The sequence below is a fragment of the Tamandua tetradactyla genome, chromosome 5 (genome assembly GCF_023851605.1).
Source record: "Tamandua tetradactyla isolate mTamTet1 chromosome 5, mTamTet1.pri, whole genome shotgun sequence".
NCBI lineage: Eukaryota > Metazoa > Chordata > Mammalia > Pilosa > Myrmecophagidae > Tamandua > Tamandua tetradactyla.
The window spans coordinates 170,704,544-170,727,149 of record NC_135331.1 but is presented as its reverse complement, the minus strand read 5'-3'; the positions used below and the strand labels follow the sequence as shown (position 1 = coordinate 170,727,149).

The following is a 22,606-nucleotide window of genomic DNA, read 5'->3' as shown; positions in this document are numbered from 1 at the left end:
TCCAGTGAGACTGTAAACTGTGTGAGGGCGGAGACAGCCATGTCCAGCACAGCCCCTCACAGCCAGTGCACAATAAACGTCAGTTCTCTTGTTCTTCCTTCTGCCCTGGTGGGACGATAAGGAAACAGAGACTCTATTGAACCAGGTCTTATCTCCTGATAGGAGGAGAGCCTTAAGGCAGGGATTGCATGAATATCCTTTGAGCTCCTAACTGAATGCTTATCCCCAGGCCTCGTTCTGATTCAGTAGATATGAGGGGGCCTGGGCTTAACATTCTGAAATCTTTTCTGGCTACGAGAATGGAAGTGAGCATTGGGCCTTCAGGGAGGCATCTTGCAGCAAGCATGGCGAGTCTCAGCAGGGGTGGGAGCAGGCGGTTTGAAGTGGTAGAAAATCTTTAGTCAGCCGGAGTCCAGGGAGCAGCAGCCCGAGGGGGAAGACCAATTAACTGGTATTTTAAAGATTTCTAAGTACCTGCTTCTTTTGAATGTGCTGGTGGGATTTTATCTGATAAATTCAAACACTTTCATTTTCTTCAGAGCTTCCATCTTTGAGGTACCCAAAAATAGTAGGTGCTTTACATGAGTTGTGTAAGGATTCCATCTGCTTTCTACTGAGAAGTAGGGCTTTAATGGAAAATTAAAATCGGGCCAGATCGCCTTTCCCACAACAAAACCCGGGGCCCTTTTCCCAAACCTCTCCTCTTTTAATCTCCAGAAAATGCTGCTGAGTTTGTATTTCTGTGAAATCCTGCCCAATTTAAATTGTACAGAGAAGGCAAATAGACACCAACCAACAGGTTGTTTCATTTCCACACAAATGTAGTATATACTTAGAAACAATAACAATTTCAAATATTGTCACTTAGAAAATTTGATTGTTGTTACAATTTTATTTTTATTCCAGACATTGTGTGCTATGTTGCCTGTAGTTGGGTCTGTACCTACCCCCAAGTATATTGGAATAAATGTTGATTTCTGTTAATGGTTTTTCTACCTGCTTTCTCAAAGTTTGAAGGGTATCACCTCTCCTGGTCTCTTTTATTTGTCTCCTAGAAATACAAGCATGGCACCTCCTTGTTCTCATATGCAAAAGGAGCTGAGTAAGCAGTGAATTCTAACATTCTGCCATTCTTTGTCTTCAAACATTCTTTAGAATGTCAGTTCTATGCCTGTCCTATGGCCAGACATTGGCCCTTTCTGTAATCTCTTGATATGGAATGTCCCCAGGCCTTCCCCATGGGTGACAAATAAGGATTATGGTTGCTTCAGACCTGTATTCTCTATACATTCAGAATTTCTCTAGATTGAGAGGGGGTATTGAGCCATGTCAAAATGCATATGCTGATGTAGATGCTGGTTCCTTTGCCTTAGCCCTTTACTATCAACCCAAGGAATAGGAGAGGAAAGGTCGTGGTCCTTAGCCTGGCATTTGCTACCTCCCGCAGTCTCCGTGCTTTACTTGGGCATACTCAGCTCACCTCCTTTCGCACTACTACAACTCTTAATTTGTCAGATGTCAGTCTACTATCTCTTTTACATAGAATATGTGTCTGACCTTTATTTTCCTTTCCCTAGCCCTTCCTTTCCTTTAGAGTTCTTCCAGTTGGAATCCAAGCTCTGGGAAGAGTCGCCTGGTCACCTCCTCCTCTTTCATGGAACATTTGTGTCTCTCAACTGCATCTTCATAAATGATGCCTCACATTGTTAGTTAAATTCTGAGATGAGGAATCCAAGACTCAGAGTGTTTGTGACGTGCCAAAGGTCATTCGTTCAGCTATTAATTAACTTAGACTAGAAGCCAGGCCTCAGAGCAATTTACATGTATGGGCCCTGTGTTCTCAAGAGACTGTTGGCCCCACTTGGATTAAAAAAAAAAAAAGGACTCCTCCTTTTTTTTTCCTTCTGTCCCTCTGTAGCACATTGCACAGTACCATTCACAGCACAGATACTCAGCCGATGTTTATTTAGACAGGTCCTGTATCAAGGCACTGGGAGGAATAGCTGTTTTCCTGGGCATCTGTAATTTCTCTCCCTACCAATCCACATATTTAGGAGGTTTGGTCGCTGTGTTCTAGACTGCTTAGGAACCACCATTGAATTTTGAAAATACTACGTGTGTAAAGATCCTTAGTTCAGAATCTTGAGCTTTTTGTTTAAAAATTTAGGGTGATCAGAGAAATAGTGACTTCTTTGCCTTTTGTTTCAGCTTTTGATCAACAGGGTTTTCACTTAAAAAAAAAAAAAAAAAAGGAAAGTTACCAATAGTGTAGAATGACATCCAAGACCAGGGGGAAATTCAGAATGTTTCCACATCTGGAGGAAGCTAGAAGACTGTAATGATGAAGGATGGGAGAGGGTAGAGTAGCAGGTGGGAGCTCCAGTGTTGTGCCTGAGAGTGCGGGAGGCCTGGGGGAACTGGAAGAAGCAGCTGACTGCTTATTTATGCATCTGTCCATTTCTGGATCTCTCAAAGTAGCATTTACTGAGTCCCTCAGCTGTACATAGCTCAGCTTTGGTTGTGGACGTGCCTTTCTCCACATGCTTTAGTTTGTCTGCTTTGTTGTATCATCAGCTGAAGAATCTCCCTAACGTGGAGGGTGGGAGGGGGATATTAATATTAGTTCTAACCTACACTTAGGGCCCTCCATTGTCATGATTTGCATCACCAGCCACAGCCTCTGTCTCTGTATCCTTCAAAAGAATGATTGTTTGGAAATAGGCTTTATAAAATGTTTTCCATGGTTGGGAGAGGGACTACTGAGTCATTTCATTTAACAAAAGACAGCTGCACAACAGGCAGTGTTTGTCAGGCCCTCACTAGGTCTTCCTCTGCCATCGGTGAAAAGCTTGCTGCAATTCCTCATTGATGGCTCCCTGCACATCTCCTAGTTCTCACCTGGGTGCCAGCAGTATACCTAGGAATGGAGAGCAAGAAGGTCCCTTTCTGTGATATTGGCCAACAGCAGCCAAAGGGGCAGGGAGAGGCACCTGGGACTTCACTGTTGTTTGAAATGCCCTTATGATCTTGGGGAAGTGGTAGTGATTTTTTCCCCCTTCCTCTTAACCATGTGCTTTCTATCACTTTAACACTTTTCCTGCCTATCCCCTCCCCACCACTCCAACTACCTCTTTAATGTGGGAGCTCACAGGCCTCTCTGACTAAATGTGCATTCCCCTTTGCTTCTTATAATGTCAGCATTTCATGTCATGTATTTATTCTAGTTTGTTCATGTTTAGTCACTTTTGTACATGTCAGTGTCAATACTGTCCATTTTCAGTAGCAAGCTTTTAGAAAGCTGAAAGTGCCCCTAGTTAATTTGCCTTGTGCTGTGTAACACTACACTGAGCTGTGCATTTTTCTTACATGCTTGTTTATTATGATTCTGAGCTCCCAAGTTGGGAGGTCTTACGGGTGTTTTCAGTACTTCTAGAATAAGATACATCTTAAATAAATTTCTTCCTGTAAGTAGCAAGAATTAAGTCCTCTGTATTAATAATTCCTCAGAGTCATGGTTTATAATCCACATTTTGTTTGCACATAATGTTTTAAGTTCCACCTTATATTCTACCTCCTTGGATGAAAACACTGTGATCCTTCTTTCTAATCCTGCTTGCAAGTTAGGGCCAAAGCACTGTGCCACACCATACCCTTCTTTTCATGCAAGTCTGGTTGACCATGTAATTCCTGCTATCTTGTAGTCATTATTCAGTAGCTTTTCTTTTTTATTGGAGAAGTTGTAGATTTACAGAAAATAATTCAATCGAGTCTTGATTTCAGTAGCCTAGAAGTGGGAGGTAGTTTTCTTAAAGGCAAAGAATGGCTAAATGAAGACAAGTCAGGAGAGGCAGAGAAGAACCTGTATGATTATGGTGTCATCGACAGGACCAGTAGTCCCTGGGAAGGGGATAAGTTCTGATTATTTTATTCATAAGTATGATACAAGGAATCTGGATTGGCACATGGAAAATGGCAGCCCCCAACTATGCTGCATGGGAAGAGACCAGCTTATGAAAGTTTTGGAGTCCCAGATCTGCATTGTATAAGATGAGCTCTACAGTGTCCTCTGATCCTCAAGTCCCCAGCTGTGACAGATGTTCTATCTCCAGTGATGAAAGACCCCAGCCTCCAGCCTCAGGTCAGGCTCCCACTCACTTTGAGATCCAGAACTGTCACCGTGGGGAGAGCCTGCTGCCAAGCCCCTTACCTCGACACTCATCTGGGTTCTTAGAGTTCTCTTCAGGGAGTTGTAACCTGTGGAAATAATCCACTAAAGAGGGTCGGGTTGGTGAGACAGGAGAAAGAGGAGATGATGGACAGAAGGGGATCAACAGAGGTTAGGCAGGGATGAGATCATATGTATAGAATCAGCCCTCAGAGGGATGAAAGGTAGCAGTAAGAAACGAAAGGAGGGAGAAAGAAAAGATGGAGAAGTATTTACAAGGTCATGTGCCCAATAAACAGCAGGCACAGTCCTAGGTGCTTTACATGTTTGATTTTACCCATAACTACGAGATAAATGAAGATACTGTGAAATTTTCAGAAGTTGGAAGGAGTGGGGTGTCTTAGAACTTTTCAGTGACATTGGAGGCTGAGCCGTTGGCCAAGGATGGGATATTTGGAGACAAGAGTGGCAACTGGAGAATCTAGAAAAGTTCAAACAGTCACTAAAATATAGGATAATGTGGTAATAGTTGAATAAAATGTATTGCAGAGAAATGGTGAGGCTTCATGAAATTTGTAGGCAATTTTTTAATGTTTAAATGTTACCATTCCTTATCCCAGTGTGACTTTGCCTGGTAGTACTTGTCACTTTGGAATGGAAAATCTGACCTTGATGGTAACCTTGAGTTGGGAATTGATTTGAACAGTCAAGTGAGGAAAATGTTTTAAAAGACTAAAGGCAGCATCAGTGGAAGCAGCCAAAGGTTCGGGCTAGATAGAGAAGCAACGTGAGATTGGGGGTGCTGGGTAGGATAAGAGGGGTCTCAGGTCTCAGGAGGTGAAGAGAAATCACAGTAGGCACGGAAGAGAATAGAGTAAAGTTAGGAGGTCCTGGGATAAATAAAACTCAAGGATGTAGAGAGCCAAAATGATTCTGATACAGAGGTAGCATCCTGGTGAGCTGATGGAGTAGAATGGAGATGAAGGGCATGAAACAGGAAGAATCCAAGAAGCTGAAAGTATAGGTCCTTTTGCCCCTGGGTTATATATATGTGGTGTCTTCTGGAAGAGTGACATGTCATCATGTTCTGGGACCTCTGGGATCTTGCATTATGACCAGCTGGTTGGGTAGGGTAATATTTTGAAGTGGTATTCCATTTTCTTTCTCTTCCTGGTAATTCTTGTTGCCTGGGAGTCTTGCCCTTACTTCAAAGGGAGGACAGAACACCATCAAGGACAAAGAAGACAGTGTTCAGCTTTTCACTTCCCAAACAGACCCTTGAATGGAAGCGCGTTTCAGAGAACAGCGTTACCAGAGCTAAGGCCTTCATTTAAAAGCACAGGCTGTGTTAGAACGAAACTGATTTGTGGATTCCAAGGAGCCTGATCTCAGAAGACCTGGCATATGTTATATGTTAAGCCATGCAAGAGAGAGGCCAGAGAACAGTTTTCAGTCACCCAGGCAGGAGAGAGCCCCTTCCTGGGTTGAGGGAGAAGCTTGCAGAGATTGAGTGGAGAATAGCATTAAGAAATGAAGGACTTGCTGAGTCCAACATATCGTTGCCCTGGCCTTCTACCTGAGGAGTCACTGAGATGATGGAAACCCCAGGGTGGTAGGGAATCTGCAGCAGATGGTGCATCTACCCCACATCTTATCTGGAAGTATGGAAGGGAAATCCCTTTGTGGCATGCTCTGCAGTGGGGCAGGTTTAGGCAGAGGCAAGGCCTGAGATGGTTTCCCCACCTGTGGTGTGGGGGAAATCTTAGTGGTCCTGCACGCCCCATTGGGCACAGGTGGAGGTGCTGAGTGAGCTGGGAGTGTGAGAGGCCTGGGCTCAGAATGAAGAGGCCACCAGCATGCCTGTCTCGCCACTGGAAACTAGCCAGGACCATGGCAACAGCTGCAGGTACTGCCACACACCCGTGAGACATCAACCAGTTTTGGCCACAGAACAGGCCAGCACCCCAAATGAGGGCAGGAGACATCCCCTGGAGGGCTTGAAGGACAGTGCCCGGACTGGACTTCCCTCCCTTTCACTGGGATGGGCTGTGCACTCTTCCTCCTGGGAGGAGGAGGGGAAGCGAAAGGAGCAACCTGGAGAGGCAGTTTGAAATGAGTTAATTTGACTAATTATCCCAAAGTAACTAAAGTTTTAAATCCAAAGAAACTGAGTATCCTGAAATGTGAAGATTGTTTTTTCTAACATATACAGAAATGCGATGATCCTGATCAAATTAAATTCAATTAGAGAGAAATAAAGTAATATCTTTTGTATACAACTGAATAATAATAATAATAATAAATTTCATGGCATTTGAACTGTATTTAACTCCTTGGGGGCAGGGGCGGGGGCAGATTTGCTTATTTGTACTAGAATAGTATGCTGTTTTTCCTTTGAGTAAATCATGGCCTGGTGGACTGGTGCCAGGGCCATTCTGGACCAGAAGTGGGAAGATCTGGTCCTCTCAGAGGAGCTTAAGACCAAATTGTCTACTCACTCTTCCAAAGTATAGTTAGGTTTTTGGCTTCACTTTGTTTGGCAGTCACAGTTCATCTGAGTGCCCTGGAAGGAAGAACTATGTTGCTGGGGGTCCTCCGGTCAGTGGAGATCATAAGAAAGTCAAGACTTTCTCTAAGGGACTTAACTGGGATGCTGAATATTACAGGAGGATTTTTACTGTGCAGGCACCTTCATTCTGTATTTTCAAGGTAACAGGGTAAATACTAGAAATTACAGTCTCTGAAAACTCTTCATCTTTATTCAGTCCTCATGTACTAAATAAAGCATCGGTTTAGGAAGGGATTCATTTCCATGTATAATTCATAAGTAGTTACCAGAACACTCCAGCGAGGGAGGGGGAGAACCAGTTGATTCATTTTTAATTACATTTCATCTCTCGTTGACATTCGTAAGAGGCTGATGTTGCATTTAAGATGTGTTTCAGAACCTGCTGCTTCTTGAAACACCTAGTAGTTTTGAAAGGGAAGACTTTTAGTCTTGGTTTCAAAAAATATGCCTTTGGGGCAAGTTGCCTATTGAAACACTATCCTGCTTATGTATTTCCCTACCAGACAATCACTATGACATTTTCAGCAAATCTTCTCAAAACATGAATACATCTCGTAATTTTCCTTGTCTGTCAGTGGGATCCAGGAGAGTTAAGAGAAGGGGGGACCATATAATTTATTTAAAGAAGTCACTAAAATAATTAAAATGATAGAACTAAAAAATGTATTGTTTATTAACTGGCAGATCGTTTTTATGATATTTTGAAACTATGAAATAGTTCTAAGGTCTTTTCAGAAGTAAAATCTCTAAAAACTAAAAACATGTCCATGTACATTAGAGCGAAAAACCCACCTTTTTATATTCAGATTATCTGAACATTAAAAAGAACATAAAATAGTCATTATTCTTGGTACATATTTACTCAGTTTAAACAGTTTTTTAGCTATATTCATCTCTAATACCCATGCCGCTGATTTTTTTTCTGAATAATATATTGTTTTTAAGTTTCTCATAAAGTTACCTGAAGTCCTCATCAAAGTTTCATTTTATACTTCATGTTTGAAGTTGTTAATATCTTCAGTTGACTTTTTTAGTTGAAAAAATGGTTCTTTTTATGGTACAGAGTCCCTAGTAAACTCACAGCAAATTCTGCTGCGTGGAGGTTCATCTCAGACTTTATATTGAAATATACAAATATTTTAGCCTAAATATCTTCATCTTCTCCACTCTTTTGCCATCATCCAGAATACTTATCTTCAACAAATATTTTTATGAGACAAAACTCATGAAAATAAGTTGTTCCATGGCTCTTTTGAATGTTTTGTCAAATTTAGGTGCAACAAAACATAGGCTGTTCTAGTTTGCTAGCTGCCAGAATGCAATATACCAGAAACGGAATGGCTTTTAAAAGGGGTGATTTAATGAGTTGCTAGTTTACAGTTCTAAGGCCGAGAAAATGTCCCCATTACAACAAGTCCATAGTAATGTCCAATCAAAGGCATCCAGGGAAAGATACCTTGGTTCAAGAAGGCCGATGAAGTTCAGGGTTTCTCTCTCATCTGGAAAGGCACATGGTGAACACGGTCAGGCCTCCTCTCTCAGCTGGAAGGGCACATGGCAAATACAGCATCATCTGCTAGCTTTCTCTCCTGGCTTCCTGTTTCATGAAGCTCCCCGGGAGGCGTTTTCCTTCTTCATCTCCAAAGGTCGCTGGCTGGTGGACTCTTTGCTTCGTGGTGCTGCAGCATTCTCTGCTCTCTCTGAATCTCTCATTCTCCAAAATGTTTCCTCTTTTATAGGACTTCAGAAACTAATCAAGACCCACTCAGATGGGTAGAGACATATCATCCCCTAATCCAGTTTAACAACCGTTCTTAACTAAATCTCATCAACCAGGGAGATGATCCCATCACAGTCCCAAATACACAGCATTGAATAGAGACTATTCTACCTTTAAGAAATGGGATTTATATTAAAACATGACTTTTCTTAGGGGGCATACTTCCTTTCAAACCAGCACATAGGCCTTCCCAATTTTACTCCATTTCAACACAATATAAATGTATCAGATGGGAACTGTATGAAAAGATTGTCATGTCAAGACATTTTACAACATCATAATATAATTTCAGAATTAAATATTGGCCACTCGGAGTTTTTCATTATTTAATTTCCTCCTTTGATTTTGTTGGGATAAATTTCAACTTCTTCCTGTTTGCGAGCTTTGTTTTCGATAACTGCAATAAGCGAAAAGCTTCAGAAGCTGAGGTGTTTTGGCACTTTATTCAGGGAATGTCTTGATCAGATGCTTCCAACTGTTTTAGGTATGAAATGCATCCAAACTTTAGAGGACTCACCTATCCTGAGCACACTGAGGTTTATTTACACAGTCACTTTTCAGACATTTCTAAAACCTGTCGATGATGACAGGTGGCAAAAGGGAAGGTGTGTGCTGCCATGCTGAAGTGGTTTTTGTATTCAGCATTGGCTTTAGCACAAAAATCCAGTAGTTTAGTTCTCATAACTGGGCATATACAAAGCTATTGTCAATTTCTATATCTAACGTTTCTTTTACAGTTGATAGGATAAGCCACTTCTTTGAATGCCATTATGAATTTACATGTGCCATACCCAATCCAAGTAACTTTCTATTCCCTAGGTTTCTTGATTTAGTAAGAGCGTTGTTTTTACCATCACAAAATTTATATTTTTATCATCACCGCAGAAGCAAATGCTTTCATCTCCAGTGGTGAACTTTAAAAAAATTTACAGTAGCATTCACAATAATGTGAGATATTTCAACTGTGGCAGAATGAATTTCCATAAGCTTTATTTTGATCCCATGAAATAGACAAAAACAAAAGCAAAAGCAAACTCTTAAACCATTATTTGAATTAATTTATTTCCTGTTTAAAATATCTGGTAATAATTAATATAAAACTGGAATCATTTAACTGTGAAGTTTTTTTTCTTATGCTAGTGAAGCCATCTCATTAAAGCTATCATTTCATTTTTCATATATGCACAAAAAAACCTGGAATCAAGAATAAGCAAAATTAATTTGGAGTGGTCATTTGATCTAAAGAAAAAAGTCGTAGTTCCTCGAATGCTGTCGTTGAGTCTTCTGTACTGCACATGTGTTAAGCCATCTCAAGGCGCAGTTCTTCTTGTAATAATGACAGGCATGTCAAGTAGTTGCTGGTGCTTCTTTAGCAGACTTGTGACTTGTGGTTTGTGTGGTCAGTGATATCATTATAGTGCCCGAGGTGGATAGTAAATATTAGCAAACATCTTGTGCCAAGTTATACGTTCATCGGCAGCTTCCTTGAAAAACAGGAATTCAGTGCTTACTTTTTCATGAAACTTGCACTTCCTTTTTTTATTTCTTAGCTCATTGTTGCCGAAAGGGGTATCACAAAATAAAATTGCACAACCATTCAGTAAATGACAAAAACACTGTTTTTCTTCAGGAAGTCTATAGTAGATCTCTGTCCTGCATACCTATCCTGTCACTTTCTCTGTTTCCCATTGCCTCTGCTGCCCAGTGCTTTGCCCATCTCACAGGCCACAGCATGGCTTGCAACACAACTGGTTGGTGCACTCAGTGTCTGCCTGGGGCCTCTCCCACCACCAGTTGAAACTGGAAGGGGTGAGCTGCTCTTAGCCACTCGTGTCGAAGGGCCCTTTATTTTATTGCTGAGAATCTTCCTTCTTGTTCTTGAAAGGGCGATGTTATGTGTGCTAAGATTGGAAAAGAGATGGATTACTGTTGATTCTATTTCAGATTTAATCATGTACTGAAGTGAAAACTTTTTTCACTGCACAGGCAGTATACACACGGGTAGGCAGGACCATGGCAGAAGTGGGATGTTCCCAGGCCCAATCCTGGCATATTTTAATGCTACTATTAGTAATAATACTTTGTCTAAAATGTGAAACATCTTGGACAAATGCAATTAGTAGGCTACTGGGACAAGAGGACAGCAGGGCATACACCAGCCCTTTCACAGACAAGCCAAAGCATACAGCCTCCTAGTTAGAAATCTCGTTTCACCATTTGCACTGTACCATCATCCATTGTCTAGACTATTTCATCATCCTCCTTACTGCTGTGCCCTCTTCTGCTCTCCTCTGCTCTTGGCTTTTCTAATCCTACTTCCTGCAATAGCTGAGTGAGCTTTTAAAAATCTGCATGAGGTCACACAGCTCCTGTGGTAAGCCCACCACTGTCTTCCTACTGCAGTTGAAATAAATTCCAGTTCTTCACTATGAGGCCTTTTCAACTCTTGTCCATGCTTCACTCTTCCCCACTAGATTTTAGGCTTCCAGGCAACACACTCTTGGCCTATCTGTTTTATTTGCCAGTATGGCACTTGAGAGCTACTCAATATATATTTCTTAAAGGAGTGAATGTGGTCTACTGTGAGTTGATGAAAGGGAGAAAGAGTGTCTTGCTAATCATTGGCAATAATGAAATTCAAGTTTAAATCCCTATATCCCAAATATTATTTTGATCTCTCATACCAGAGTTGAATGTATCATGGAACTAAATCCTCTCTGTTAGCAGAGGTGTTATGATACCTACAAACCATTCAGCTTTCAGTCTCTCAGTCCAGAGCAGACTGAGGAGGTAAGTGTGAGTTATAGGAACTTACTTATAATACTACTGCTTTAACCAACATCACATCATATATTTTGTTTTAAATGTATTTGGCCCATATGAGGAAGAAAGAGGCTCCTCTGGTTGATTGGGGGAAACTAAAATATAAAAGCTGGTATAGCTATGTCAAGGACATGTGATGTTGGTAGCAGAATACTTTGAAGTCACGATTTTGAAACCTTGTTGTATTCTTACACAACTGCCTTCTGTAGCTTCTCTTTTCTCAACATGGTAGCATTCAATTTTATCATGAATACCTTTCCAAGGACAGTAAATGGTTTTACATGCAATGACATCGTTTCCATGGCAACTAGTATATTTGAGCAAAGAGAGGCTGTGATAAAAGTAGGCTAAAAAGGACAAAACAGAAATGGCACAGTGTAAAATGTGGGACAGTGTGTGTTGTAGTAAAGCTTTTTTTTTTCTCCATGACTTCTTGTTTAGGAAAACCTGTATAACTTGATCTTGGCCTCTGAATTTTTACTAATAAAATTTTTACTGCACCCAACACTGTCTTCATATTTTGCTGACACAGTTCCTTTAGTTGGGATGTGGGGTGTTTTTTTGTTTGTTTGTTTGCTTGCTTGCTTTAACATGATGATCATTCCCATCAACAAATAAACATTTGTAACTTCATCCTTCTTAAAATTACGTTCTCTTCACCCCACATTCTCCCGGGATACCACCCTTTTTGTCTGCTACCCTTTATTGTAGCACTTTTTGAGAAGGCTGTCTCTGTCTTCACACAGAGTTTGTTAAAAGCTCAGAGCCTTTGCAGCCAGGCTTCCACCCCACCCTTCCTCTGAAACTTCTCTAATCAAGGTCACCAGCGGCCTCTTCTTTGTGAAACCTGTGCCTCAGCCCTCCTTCCATACCCATCAGCTGCACTTGATCCAGCTGGCCACGCCCCCATCCTTTATATCCACTATGATTTACCTGTTTTATTTACAAGCTAATGCGCCTAAAGGTACATTTCAAATAACTACAGAGCACCAGGCCTCACTGATGAGAGTTTATATGGACCCAGATTTAAAAAAAATAAAGCAACATGATACCCTGCTCTGTGTATTTGAGCAGAGACATCCTCCCACGAAATACTCCCTGTGTGGGAAATACGCGGTGCTCCTCTCCACCTCTGCTGCCTTCACCAGGCTAGATACCCTGCCTTCTAATTCCTTCAGGGGTCTCCTCGGAGCCGCGTGCTGAAGAGCCCCCCCCCCCCCCAGTGGCAACCACGTGTCTCTGCCCTTTTGAATGCCTGCTGCTCACTCAGTCTTCTCCGGGGGTGGGATAAGAGAGAGAAGAGGCTGTAGTTGCTGCCATCTTGAACCTCGTTTGAAGGTCTGTGCGTGCAGGAAGTGGGGGGGGGGATGATCGAGTGTGGGAACGGCCAGAGGCGAACAGTTTTTCCTGGGGAAACAGAGCAATGAGAAATTCCCTAAGAAAGGGCCTGCCGGAGCTGGGGCCTCTCTCTGGGGCCTGCCTCTGCCGTTCGGCACACGGGAGATTGTGGCCACCCTGAGCATGCACGCCCCCCACCCTCCTACTGTAGGTGTCCGTGCAGCTGCATGGGCCTCGGGGGGCCACCGTGAGGGGGAACCTGTTCCCAGGCTTCAGGCAGGGAGCCAGGGGCTGCCCCATTTCCAGAGAGCATTGAGGAGCTTCTGGGCCTGCTCAGTAAGCGTCTCTGCTTTCTTGGGAATTACAGCAGAATCTGGCCCTGCCTGGCAGGTGTTTTTTTTTGGTGCCCTGGATCCTAAGTTAAGAATAACCCCGTTGACACAGTTGACATGGACGTCGCTATCGGAAGGGTGTTTTATTCTCAGCCATCACTGATATCACACCACGCACAGTTCAGAGGTTCTCACATCAGTTGCAAGTGAAAAGAGCTATGATCAGTGGAGCAGAAAGGAGCCATTCAGCTGTGAATATGTGGAGATGTGGCCAGTAATGGGCAGATGTTTTCTGGCAGGTCAATGAATATTTTAAATCTTTTGAAAGTAGTGGAAAGGATTGATTGGGAATAGAGAAGATACTGTGGTGAGGGGAAAATGTACCTCATTTCTTTCTCAATCTCCCATTTCTTCCAACAATCAAAAAAAACTAGTTCATGATTTAAGTCTTAGATTCACCATGGCCTTTAAATCATTATGATTCCAGTGTTTTGGGTCTGTTTCTCAGCCACACTTTTATTTATTTATTTTAACTTTTTTTATTGTATAGTACAACAAATATACAAAGCAAAGAAATAAAAAAAGCAATAGTTTTCAAAGCACTCTTCAATGAGTGGTCACAGGACAGATCCCAGAGTTTGTCATGGGCTACCGTACGATCCTCTCAGATTTTCCTTCTAGCTGCTCCAGAATACAGGAGGCTAGAGGGCCCAAATACCCTTCTATCATCACAAATGAATATCCCCCCCATTTTTTTCATGAACAATGTGTATGTATATGTATATACATATATACAAAAAAGCTATAAGTTTCAAAGAACAGCACCACAATCAGTTGTAGAACATATTTCAGACTTTGACATGGGTCACAATTTCACAATTTTAGGTTTTTACTTTTAGCTGCTCTCAAATACTGGGGACTAAAAGAGATATCAATTTAGTGATTCAGCATTCATATTCATTTGTTAAGTCCTATATTCGATGTATAATTCTTCCATTACCTCTGATCTTTCCATACCTCTCTTTGGGGTTGTTTCAGCTATGGCAATTCTAAATTTTTGATACTGGAAGGGTCTGTCACTAATATGGGGTAGGAAAATGGAACCATCTGATGTTCTGGAGAGGCGGGGCTAAGTAGATTGTCAGCATCTGAAAGTTACTCTAGTGCCTGGAGCCCTTGTGGAACCTTATATATTGTCCTAGGTGTTCTTTGGGATTGGCTGGAATGGTCCTGGTTGGGGGTTGGCACGTTATAATAAGTTGCAAGGTCCACCTGAAGCTTGTATAAGAGCAACATCCAGAGTAGCCTCTTGACTCTGTCTGAACTCTCTCTGCTACGCATATTTTATTAATTACACTTCTTTCCCCCCCTTTTGGTCAGGATGGAACTGTTGACCGATGGTGCCAGGTCTGGATTCATCCCTGGGAGTCATCTCCCACGTCACCAGGGAGACTTTCACGCCTGGATGTCATGTCCCACGTAGGGGGGAGGGCAATGATTTCACTTGCAGAGTTGGGCTTAGAGAGACTGAGGCCACATCTGAGCAACAACAGAGGTCCTCCAGAAGTAACTCTTAGGCATGTCTATAGGTAGTCTAAGCTTCTATGCTACCTACATCAGCTTCATAAGAGTAAGCCTCATGATCAAGGGCATGGCCTATTGATTTGGATGTCCCTGATGGTAAGGTTTAATAGTTCCATATTCTTTCTCCCCTCCCTCAGGGGACTTTGCTAATACTTTTTGATGATCTGCTTTGTATACTCTAGGATATATCCAGGCATTACAATAATCTGTACAGGAATAAAGGACCTCTTTCTTATTCTGTCCTTTCTGTGTTTCAGTTGTTCAAATGAGCTATACAGATAGGTTGAATTAGATTATGCACTACAGAAATGTTCAGTTCCAGGCCAAATAAACCTTTCTTCCATTGGTCTCAAAGAGTATGTGTGGTTTTAAAATATAGACACTGTCTTCCTTACCCCTGTATTCTGAATTACTTTAACCCCAACTTGTTCTGCTTTGTTCTTATCTCTAAATATCAGGTTATGTATATAAAACAGCCTCTCAGAACCCAGAAATAATAATCACCACTCCAGACTTAATGTTTCTGCTCTAAAAGCTTACGATCTAGGCCCCTGTTTTCTTATAAGCATTTTCTAAAGTTGACCATACCCTTGTTCTTTTGTTTCTGGCTTATTTTGTTTCACCAAATGTCCCACATGTTCATTCACATCGTTGCATGCCTCATAACTTTGTTCCTTTTTGAAGCAGCACAACCTTTGTTTCAGCCACCTTTTTTTTTTTTTTAATAAAAAGGAAACACTGGATTATATTAAAAATAACAGCAGACTCTCTCCAGATCAGATCTTTGTCATTGTATCTACAGCTAAAAACACAAGAGCCAGTCTGATGACAAAGCTCATCATCGGTTACGTGTATGTTGTGCATGGTGCGTGGATGCAAACACCCCACACCCTCCACACCCACCTCCCTCCCCGTACATGCAGGGAGAGCAGGGTGGTTCTGATTTGTGCAGTTTCATTCCCTTCACTCTGTCTGCTAGTTCTTCATTCGTTACTCCACCACTGCCCCTCTTAACCCCTTCACTCCCTCACCAGCAAAGATGGCTCAAGCCCCTGGAGTATTGCAGGCACTGTGCTCCATATGGGGGCTGCTGCTCAAAGAACTGTCCTGGCCACCAGCGAGCTGACTGTCTGGCAGGAGGGATGGTGAAACAGGTTCTGCATAAAGCATTGCAGAAGCACAGAGGAGAGGAAATCTAGTTCTGCATAGAAGTGGAGACAAAAGAGTGAAAGAGTGATTTTTGAGCTGGACCCTGAAGACTGATGAGAAAATTATACTTATTCAGTCGTGTTGGTAAGGTTGGACTAATGATGCTTAGCCCAGTGCCAGGAATTACATTACGCCTGGGGCTCTACGTTTCCACCCCTTCCTGGGATAGAGGCAGGTTGAAAACATAATGAATGCACCGTGTGGAAGCATGCCCCTAACTTTGGCTGACTCCTAGGCTGGCATACACTGTCCTCGTGATCTGGCCTCTGCCTTAGTTTCCCACCCTTCCCCACCCACCTCTCTGCCCTGCAGCACTGTCAAGCCCATTGTCTTTCTCTGGACCTGAGACCAGTGCCCCCTCGACTGTGAATGGGTTGTTCCCTTTGCCAGTCCTGCCCTTTCCCAAGGTGCCCGCAATACGTTCAGGGAGAGATGTTCTGCAGGTACTTGGAAATATGTGAACAGTGGGGGCTAGAGAGATAGGTGGATCCAGAGTGAGTCAATTTTGAGGGCTTCTTGGTTTTTGTTTTTTTGGGTGGTCAGACACTGGGAATCGAACCTGGGTCTCCAGCACAGCAGGCAAGTATTCTGCCACTGAGCCACTGTTGCCCGCCCCTTGGTTTTGTTTTTAGAGTACTTTAAGTTGTATTTTAAGGTGGAAGGTTTGGTCTAATCTAAATGGTTGGGAGCACGACAGAGTAGTTTGGTCTTAGTTATTGTCCTTTGGCTTCATTCTTCTCGTTAATCACACTCTGCAGCATTTATGGATCAGCCTTTTCCACGGGATTATCTGGGTCCCTGCAGTCGAATGTCTCAAACTAAACATCAGCATCTCTTCAGCAGGAAGAACAAAGCATGGAAAATGCCATAATGCCCACAATGAATTCAATTTTTAAAGGATTTTTTTAAAGGTAGGAGTTATTTAAATTAAAAGTATCCTCTGTTTCACACATTGGCTGTCCAAAACTTATTTATTCTTGACTTTTCAGAAACACAGCCTTTATTTAAGAAAAATATACCTGGTTTTAAAAACAAATGCCACTCTTCAATCTAGAGCTGTTACCATATAAATTTTACTTTTAGACAATTCTATTTCATCCATCCTTATCCTCCTTGAAACAAAGGAGCTGGTACCTAAAAATATCTGGAGTCATTTGTGTTTGCTGAGAGTCTTTGAAGTTAAAGCTGTGGCATCCCTCTTTTGGTTTTTGGCTACAGGCTGATGCATATATGTATTGTCTTTGTTAATTAACTCCATCTGTTTAGTAAGACTGAAAAAGAAATCAGATGATGCCATCTGTATGTATATATGGAAAAGATTCCTTGTGGAACAGTGAGCCAGTAGCTCCAAACGGGTTTTCAGTTTTCCTGTTGGTACCAGTTGCTCAAGTGCCTGGAATGGAGGTTTATTTTTTCAGAGCCTGTCGTGAAACGGGCAGTCTGTGTTGTTGCAGTTGTGCTGTGTGCATGGACGCCCACTTCCTTTTGAGGGAAGGATATTATTAAATTCCATCACAACTTTGGTAAGGGGTAATGATTCTCCAGTTGCCCTCTATGTGGCAGATGATGAAATCTTTCACTTTGCAAAAGGAAGATTCCTTGTTGTGACCTGTAAATAGAATGACAACGTTCCTAAATCTCTAGGGAAGGGTTCAAGGGTGGAAGTCACCCTTCCACAGTGTATATGTTCCCTTTGGTGAAAACTTCTCACAGTACTCAGTTTCCCTTTTCTGGTTATAAGGAGGCAAGTTAAAAGTTCTGGACAAAGGGAATTCCCATTTTGTACAGCTCTACAGTGTCTGGATCCCCAGTGGGTTGGCTAGGAGAAAAGGCATTTATCACCCTGTGGTGTCTTCTTGGTTACGACAGGACGGCGTGTCACAGAAGGAAGGAAGAGGTGGTGTGATGTGGCTTGCTAGGTTACGAGCTGCAGTGCATTCTTATTGGCACATTCTCAACCTCTGACCCCGCGCAGTGCTTCCTTTGCTTGTCTGCAGTGAGTTCATGATTTGAGTGTCCATCTGCATAGAACAATATATGAGTTTCTAATTCTCTTCCATGTGGCCATTTTTTTTGTCTCCCTCATGCTGAGTCATCTTTGATTAAACAAAACAAAGATGTTACTGTTAATTACTCATCTTTTCAAACAGTACAAAAAATCTCTTGTGTTTGTGTATGGGGGGAAAGGGTTTTGATGAGGATAGTAATTTATGATGGTGTACTTTTGCACCATGGATCAAGAGAAAGATGTTAAGAATCACCTTGAAAAAGTTGAGAGAGTTTCTACGAAGATAAGAAAAAGTGTTTCTCCTTTTTTTCCTCTAGGTTCCAGCTTAAACCTTTCACTTTCTGCCCTATCATATTGTTTTCTACTAATTCCATTCAACCATTTTTATTGTTATCTTCAAATGCCTTATGAAAACTGAAGCTTTGTTCAGACAGCTAAACATGCAAATAATTAACGAGGTACCATGATACTGGCAGGTTGTAGGCAGCGTGCAGAAGCAGGCTGGAAAGCTGCCATCCTGCTCCTGGTGCTGCAAAGATGAAAGTGGCCATGGCTCCCTCAGAACTGGCCCTCAGCCTTGCTGGGGGCTTGGCCCAAGGGTCTGACATGATCCTGGAGCTGGAGTTCTGTGGACAGGGTGGTACAGGTAGGTTGGCAGACCTCCCAGGCAGAGATACCCCAGGTTATGGAAAAGCAGGGCCACCCCAAGAAGTTTGTTTGACAGTGAGGCCCATCGCAGTCAGACAGGAAGTGGGGTTGATATAGGGTGGGCACGTGGAGAGATCTTGGAAGTCTTAGTTTTTAATGTCCCAGCCATGAATAACTGTAGACACTCTGAAGAAAGCAACTGTGTGTATATGCCTGTGTGTGCACATTCAAGACCTCCATCCTTATCTTCCCTGGCTCCGGAAAGCTAACATCTCATGCTGGCTTCCTCTGGGGGTGCAGGGCCAGGGCTTTGCAGTTTCAGGCAGGTGTTTGCGGCAACTGTGACTTAGCGACAATTGTGTGAATGAGAAAAAAATTGTGGGCAAATTGATTGTCTGTAGCAAATGGAAATTCCATGGCAGTGCTTTGTGGGTGGTTTACAAGCTTAGTTCTCTTTTGAGTTCTCACTGCTTTTTTTTTTTTTTTTCCTTCTTCTGCAGTTCTTTGAAGAAGCATGATGCTGATCTAGATGTGGAAAAAGTAAGTTGAAGACTTTCACACGGCGAGCATGTGACTTGTAAATGAAAGAAGGTTTCTCCTTGGGTCCCATGAGGTGAACTTCCAACTTCTGCCTTGTGATGCTGAGTCCAAAAGTGTCTAAAGGAGAGATCGAGTTGGAGACGGACCTGGCATATGAAATAGAAAGAAAATCATAGCTGACTTAAGCAAATCTGTTATTTTCCCCTTTCCCTTGGTTGTAACATTCAATTTTGATAATTATGGGAACATATGTTTTAGTTGTGATTATATCCCCCCACCCCCTTTGATTTGATGGAAGAAAAACATGGTAATGAAAGACACATGAAAACTTGTTGTAAGCTATGCCAAGTAGTTTTTGGAAGTGAGTAGGGTACAAATTATAAACAAATAATTACATTTCAAATGTTTAAATGAGGATTTTGAATGGTGCCTCCTCTTTATTTCAAGAATAGGTATCACTGGGTCACCCCTGTTGTAACCCTGGGTTGAATCTGTGAATTAACTTTGGGAGAAGAAAGGCAGTAAAGATTGGATACAAACTTGCTTTCTGGAGTAGATTTGATCTTGCAGTTTTCCAGAAATAGAATTGAACAGCTGCCATGTGGCTGATGTGCCTTTGGGGGCTGGCTATGGGGGATCTACTGTTGTTTTCCCCTCTACTCTCAGTTGGGCTCCTGCTTACCACTGCCCTAGTTGTACCTTTGAATTGCAGTCATCCTGCTAACAGGACACTCTTTCATTCACTTAACATTTCTTTTCATGCCCCCCGGATGTTAGATACCATGCTGGGCTCTGTTGAGACAAAAGTGAATGTGACAGTTGAGTGCAGATATAATTATGATGCAGTGTGATAGAGCTCTGCAGAAGGCGCCCCAGAAACTCAAGACTCTGAGGGCTGGGCTAGCTGAAAGAGCGCTTGATGGAGCACTGTGCAAAGGAGCCAAGTATTCATTCTGCAAACATTTCCCAAGTCTTCTCTGCCTGTACTTCTCTCTTATCTCTCAGGCACCTCTCGTTCCTCACGAAAGGCTGGCTTCACACAGGTCTTTCTTGCCAGTCATGGAATGCTTCCTACCTCAAGCTGCTCTGCCCAGGAACATTGCCTTGGCTGTGATTTTTCAGCTGTTGTGAGTTATGTTTAGAGGACCCCTAGTCAATCAGGGGCTGCCACTTCATCCTTGGAGAAGGACTTGGGGTTATTTCTCATTTTGAATTTGAGGAAAAAGAGGTTCTCTCTGGACTAAAGCTGTTCTGTATGCAGCCAATGTGTCTTTGTTTTATGTTGAGGAAGTTTACTATCTGATTGTTCTAGAATAGTTATGAGCAACCTTTGACCTCTGACCCCATGCAACCGCCTTTTTTCTACAGAATGGCCTGTGATCTGCTTTCAGTTGTGGCCTTTTCAGCTCATATAAACCAGAGGGATTATGGGAAATAAAAAGACTAGTCAAGGGTAAGGCAGAAGGGAGCCTCTTTAGGATCTCTGTATGCTTAGGTTTGGTACTGTGGAAGCCAGGGCTTGGCACAGGCTCTCTCATGCTAGTGGGAAGCCACAGCAGGCTGGAGCCTCGGGTGCTCAGAACCATCTCAGAGCTCCTAGCATGGAAGAGACAGGGCTCCTGGATGTGGCGGTCCTGGAAACATCTGTCATTGCTTCAGGCCACACGACTTGCCCCACCCTGTCCAACTTAGGTAGAGTTGACCCCTACAACCACAACCCGGCAGGTCCAGCTGGTGGAGGGATGAGTGTCAGTCATTCTGGGGTCTCAATACCAGCCCAAAAGCAGGCAGGCGACAGGGCTCAGTAAATGGGGTCCTAAGTGGAATGAATTAAATTCTTGCTTCAGCTCTGCTGTTAACTTGCTGTTTGACCTTAGCAAATCATTTCTCTTCTCTGAGCCTTGTTTTCTCATCCGTTGAATGGGATTACAATTTGGTTCATTTAGAAGATGATATATTATTAAACATATGAATGTGTGTTTTGAATTCCAAAGCTTTAGAAAATGCTGCCTTTATAGGGCTACGTAATCAGTCTCAAAGACATGCAAGTACTAACAGTTCATAGTTAAAAGTGGGGTCAGTTTTTAAACTGACTTTTGTCATTCCCTAAAGAAGGGATTCTTGGTTGTAAAAATACACAGTTTCCCTTTGAGGAGATTAAGTAAAATTACTCGTTTTTTAGTTTAAAAATGTAACCATACATAGGTTTTATTTTCTGAGGCTCTTTGCCCCTGGTCTAGAGAATGATTGGTGAGGTCTGCCATGGATTGGCAGGAGGTCGGTGAAAGTGGAGCCTTGTCTGCAGTACTTCCAGGAACCTCGCTCTGGCTGCAGAGAATGCTTAATGAACAAATGAACAAGTGCGACCGCCCATGTCTTGTGGGTTGGCTATTTGGAAGTACTAAGGGAATTTGGAATAATAGAAGCTAACATGGGGTGGGAAATGCTTCTTGGACAGAGTGAATCTGAGCAGCCTCTTCAGGGCTCTGCCCCACACCCTCTCAGTCAAATAGTTAATGACCTATAAAACACTTAGCCATCTTGGGGGAGGAAGTTCATTATTAAAAATCCCTAATTCAAAAAGTTCCAGTTAGAATCTTTTTCTAATGCTGATAGAAAGCTGGTGAATGCAGACACATCAGCTATCCTTTTTGCCTGTGCTTATGTATCTGTAAAGAAGATTCAAGTATAGGGTGTTGCCTCTGTTGTGTAAGTAAATGGTACTCGTTGGCCAACCAGAGTGAGGAACTGCTGAAATCATAGCGATTGTTTTTAAAGTGTATTTTTTTAGTTTTCTTTTTCCGTTGAACACTTTTGTGAAACCAGAATTCCATATGGAAAATCAGCTTCATTTTGACATGTCAAAAAAAGATGTCAGCATAAATTCTGTAGTTATCAATAGGTATGTGGAGATAAGAAAGAAAGTAGTAGTAAGAACATAAAGATATTTAGTGCCCCAAATCTTCTAGAATTCTTGAGGGATGCACTTCTGAGTATGTTTTCCATAAATCACTTCTTTATGGGTCTAAAGTGTACCCTTAAAAACACAGCCTGTACTCATCTAAATTTTGAAAAATATGTAATCAGATTGTGTTAGAAGAACAAAAATGCACTTTTTGTATAAAAAGTGATCAAATTGAGTCATCCTTTTTAGTATTTTCTACTTTTGCCATAACCACTATCAAAAGATTGAGGAGAGAGGTTTGATTTTCCTGCTTCCTGATGTCCTTTGTCTAGCGTGATTGACAGTACTGCAGTACCTGCCTTGAGAAGTGCCCATCGTTCTGGCGGCTGCGGTGAGACCAGGGACCCCCGTCTTGCCATCTTCTCTGCGGGACTTAGATAGCTGCTCTCAGGCCACAAATACTGTTGCCTATCTGATAGACACCGTGACCTTCCAAAACAAAATTACCACTCAAAAAGGAAATGAATTGAAGACTTGGCTTGCTGTACCCATTTCCGAGTGAATCATGTGAAATGTGTTTGTCAGTAAAATGTAGAATGTACAGGGAAATTCCTCCATCCTTCAGTGGGTTTTGTTTTGGTGTTAACAAGTTCCAAGAGAAATGTTAGAAATTCTCGTGAAAAATAATCTGCTTCTAGCGACTGA

The 22,606-nt window shown here is 42.3% G+C and overlaps 1 protein-coding gene across 4 annotated transcripts in view; it reads left to right on the top strand.

Moving 5' to 3' along the window:
- The window catches only part of FYN (FYN proto-oncogene, Src family tyrosine kinase), a 216,225-nt gene that overhangs the window by 7,255 nt on the left and 186,364 nt on the right, over positions 1 to 22,606 (top strand). For all 4 annotated transcript variants that reach the window (XM_077162686.1, XM_077162687.1, XM_077162688.1 and 1 more), the window contains exon 2: positions 18,957 to 18,996. The gene's annotated coding sequence lies outside the window, so the exon portion shown is untranslated. The remainder of the gene's footprint in view (positions 1 to 18,956; positions 18,997 to 22,606) is intronic.